Source organism: Protopterus annectens, chromosome 1.part1 (assembly GCF_019279795.1).
Source record: "Protopterus annectens isolate FY-2018-M chromosome 1.part1, PAN1.0, whole genome shotgun sequence".
NCBI lineage: Eukaryota > Metazoa > Chordata > Ceratodontiformes > Protopteridae > Protopterus > Protopterus annectens.
In genome coordinates, this window is record NC_056726.1 from 1,452,840,073 (window position 1) to 1,452,845,072 (window position 5,000).

A 5,000-nucleotide genomic window follows, 5' to 3' on the forward strand; every position below is an offset into this window, starting at 1 on the left:
ACCAGCAAGTAATTTGAAGGGTTAATTAGACCTTCTCTTTTACTAATTGAATTATTGGTCAAGTTTTGACTATGTATATAAAGAACAACCAGCTTGATTTTATTGTATCTTGAAAAAGCTCAGTACCAGGCTGAGCGAAAGCACTTAAGGAGATTTTTGTTTGTTATTAAAGCAAGAAAGTTTTATGTAAGTTGCAGCCTTTCATTTTCTGCCTTGCGGAAGAAGGAATATCAGCATTTCATCAACTTTTTATTTTGGGCTTCCAGAGCCAGCTTCCAGGTTGTGGATCTGCTTTGCTTTATTGGTGCTTTCACTTGTTCTTGGTTTTCTGTTTGTGAATCAGATCCATGGCGGAAGAAGGAGCACAGAGTACTTTCTCTGACACCCCTCAGTTACTTAAACCACGAGATGACAGTGCACCTGTTAAAAAGGGCAGAGTTTAATCAAGTGCTGGGTATGCTAACCCAGTTGACGAGTATGCTCAACAACAGTGGTGTTGAGAGACCTACAGTTTTTCCAGGTAACCAGCAGCAGGGTTTAGAGCGAAAGAGAAGGCGCACTTCCGCTCATAATGAATGCAACAAACAAACTGACAGTGGTGCTTGTCTGGGAACCTGCAACCAGCAGGCAGGTTCAAAATGAAACAGTAATGACAGCAGTAAGGGCAACAATGTCCTGCCCAATGAATCAGAAACACAGGAGAAGCGTTTTGATTTTGGAGCGTGGGCTGGTCAGCAATTTTGGTTTCGTGAAGGTACTGTCAATTTTAATACTAATTTAAACAGTAACTCTGACATTAAAAATGATTTTAGCATTCTTCGTGATAAGCTTTATACTTTTAAAGCAAACCAATTGGAAATTGACTATCTTAAGGAGTGTGCCAATGTGGGAAGAATACCAAAGGGACTAAGGTGTTTCAAATTTCCCAACAATGTGCAAAAGGACTCTAATTACTACAAGAAATTGTGTGGTGTATTTAATCGTGCTGGTATAGAAATGTTAGAGGTTATGGTGGAAGAATATGAAACAAAAGCAGAAGTCTTATTAAATGATTTAAAGGCTTTGAACAACAGTTTAATTAACAATGAAAGATTTGTTTCTGTTAAACGAAGTTATGATAATATTTTTAAAGAGGTTGACCAACACTGTTTGAGAATTTTTAATTGTAAAATACATAAATTAGAGAGGGACTTAAAGGAATACAATGAAGGGGTGGCCTACCCACTGCCATTTAAAGCTAAGCAGTATAACAACATTAATAGTGGTGCACAGGGAAATTTTAATAGGGGTTACAGAACAGAAATGCCGTATGAGATACCAAGATACAACCAAAGGTTTGCAGAGAAGGATAGAGGTTCCTTACACCAGGATTTTCACTTTCCCCCAAATGGGGGGGGGACAGATTTTTTCAGGGGTGGGGGAACAAGTAGACCAGGACATGCAGGGTATTTCAAGCTATCCACACATGACCAACGCTGTGGCCAGCTTGAATGTTTCAAACAAGGTTACAGTGGTAACAGAAAACAATTTTTCGATTTACAATTATACCAGCATTAGTTTGGGAACAGAACATTTTGATTTATTCACCAAGGGGCTGCATTTTGTGCCAGCATTTTCTAACAGGATGGAACAGGAGTTGATAGATTTAAAAATGTTTAGCAGGCAACTGAACCTAATGCTTTATTTTAAAGGGGAACTTCCTGTAAGTATGGAGCTTTCACGTAGGAGTACATTTAACCCACCTATGGACCCAACAGTCAAAATATTTGAAGAAATTATGGAAAAAGACATCAGGATGATTAACAATAATAAGCAAAGAAATGACCCCCATAATATCAGTAGGAATGAGATTAATTTAATCAAGGATCTCAAAAGTAATAACTGTAGGGCTATGAAAACAGATAGGGGGGGGGGGTTTAGTTCTGATGTACAATTCAGACTATATTCAGTACATTGAACAGATGTTGCAGGACCTGGAGCAGTATGAACAGGTGTCCAGGAATGAGTTACATATGGCATACTCAAGAATTTCTTTCATTTTATATGACCATCTTTTGCAAGGGGTTTTTAATGAAAAATTGTATAATTTTTTAATTGTTGCCAAGCCAAGAATTCCTGTAACATTTGGCATCCCGAAAACACACAAAGGTCTGGACCCCCTGCACTTCAGACCTATAGTATCTGGGCAAGGAGGTATAACAGAACCGATTGGGAAATTTATAGACCACACTTTGAAGCAATTTGCTGCTTCTTTGAAATACATCTGCAGGGATTCTTGGGATTTTCTTAGGGGTCTGCAATCCCTAGCATACCATCCGGATCTATTGCTGGTAACTATAGACATTGTTCAACTGTTCCCCAGTATACCTCATTCTACAGGACTGAAATGGTTTAGTGATGTTTTAGTTAAAGAGGCGAAACTTACTTCCAACACCACAAACTTGTTGGTGGAGTTAATGGAACTAATCCTGGAAAATAATTTCATTTGTTTCAACAGTCATTTCTACAGGCAAAAATCAGGTGTTGCAATGGGGGCGGCCTGTGCCACAGTTTATGCAAACATAGTGTTGCATAAATGGGAAAACACATACATTTTTTCACAGAGTGGGCACAGTACATCAAGCATTATGTCAGATTTCTTTTTTTTTTCAAAACAGGTTTATTGTTTTAACATATAAGAGAAATATCATAACAATTTTATACAAGTAATTAAAAATAGGTATTATTATAATATTCAACAAAACAACTAAAGTATTTACAAAGACATCCACTACAATCAGATCAATTAATTAAACTAAAATACCATGCTATTGAAATTAAAATTTTTTAACAAATTTTGTAAATTATCCCATACAATAAAATAAGATGTTTTTCTATTTGTTCTAGTCCTAATTGTGTTTATTTCCATATGGCACACTATATTCATAACATTTTTAAATTCATTGAACGAAGGAGGTGTATCTGAAATCCAATTTCTAGTTATTATTTTCCTAGCCACTGCTAGAATAGACCATAACAAGGGAAGCTTAACCTTTTAACACTTTGAGGTACAGGTGTGTTGAATAATATAAGAGATTTAGAAATCATGAAATTATCTGCACAAAGAGCCTGCAAAAATTCATTAATTGACTTCCAGTATTCTTTCAATTTTATACAGTCATAAAACATATGAGCCCAGTCAGCATTAATTTCTACATTACATCTCTTACATAGATTATCTTTATTATTTATTTTATTCATCATCAAAGGTGTATAAAAAGATCTATGTAAAAATTTCCATGTATAAAGTCTCCAGACAATGGAAGACATAGTTCTATAAGCAGATTCCAATTATGTCAGATTTCTTGATGACATTTGTCTTGTATGGAGTGGTACTAGGGCAAATATGGAGGCATTTTTTCATTACATCAACAGCACTACTTCTTTTCTAACCTTTACACACTCATTGAGTTTTGACAGCTTGAATTATTTGGATGTGCACTTGGTTAAAGACAAAGTTAACAATAGGCTCATATCAAGTGTGTTTAGGAAGCCCACCTATTCAAATGCTTTTTTGCATTTTAAAAGTAACCACCCTGAATATCAAAAAAGAGGCATAGTCAAGGGGCAATTTATCCATGCCTCCAGAATGTGCAACACAAAGCAGGTGTTTATGGAGGAAATTAGGTTCCTAAAAGAAAGATTCTTTGAAAGAGGGTATCCTAGCCTTCTTGTGGAAGAGCTAGCGACAGAGATTATTAGGTGCAGGGAAACAAAATATCCACCTCTCCTAGACACTATGGGCACATCAATATGCCAAGTGGGCAGTAGCCTGCAGAATAAGGAACAAAAAGGATACATCCATACTTTTAGTATTGATTATGAGGTTGTGGAAAACAGTGTAAAGAGATACTGGCCGATCCTAAGACTGGACGATAGGTTGGGTAATATGATTCCAGAGTTTCCTAGATTCATTAGACATAGGGGTACCAATTTAAAAGAAATGCTAGAGATGAATCAGAACAAACCAATGGCAAGTAGTGATAATAAAAAAGAAGGCACATACAAATGTGGAATGTGCAAGCAATGCCCGGCTATATTCAATGGACATAGGTTATATTTACCATCAAGAAAATTCTTATATCAACCAAGAGGCCATTATAATTGCAATGCCAAATTTATTGTTTATTTAGGTTTATGTACTAGATGTAAATGTTTCTACATAGGAAAGACTGAAAGAACCCTCAGAAGACGTGTTTATGAGCATCAGTACGATATAATTAAGAAAAAGGAAACTAATGCTTTTTATAGACATTCCCTTTTTTGTCCCAACATGGAAATTAAATTCATTATTTTAGAACAGCTAAGGTTGGATGAAAGGGGGGGGGACTGGGGGTCTCTTTTAGAATACAAAGAGTTACTATGGCAGCTAAGACTAGATGCAGGAAGGCGACCAGGGCTCAATGACGCTTGCAGCGTCCTGAGGTTAAGGAAGGCTAAATTATGAATTTTCGGTTTTCCAGTGTCTTCAGGGTTTACATACAGAAATAAAAATTTTGCTGAATAAACAGCACATTTAAACATTTTTAACATACTAGTATGTGTATAGTATTGGCTTTTGAATATTGTTTTAACATTGCATAGTTTTAATATTGCATATTTTTAACACTGTATATTTTTATGGCAATCTGTGTGTACAACAACAATTGATTATTAAGTTTATGCATATACTTTGTTGGACATTGCAGTGAGTTGTGCTTAGTAATGGTTTGCCTGCAAGCAGGTTTTGTACCAGCAAGTAATTTGAAGGGTTAATTAGACCTTCTCTTTTACTAATTGAATTATTGGTCAAGTTTTGACTATGTATATAAAGAACAACCAGCTTGATTTTATTGTATCTTGAAAAAGCTCAGCACCAGGCTGAGTGAAAGCGCTTGAGGAGATTTTTGTTAGTTATTAAAGCAAGAAAGTTTTATGTAAGTTGCAGCCTTTCATTTTCTGCATTGCGGAAGAAGGAATAT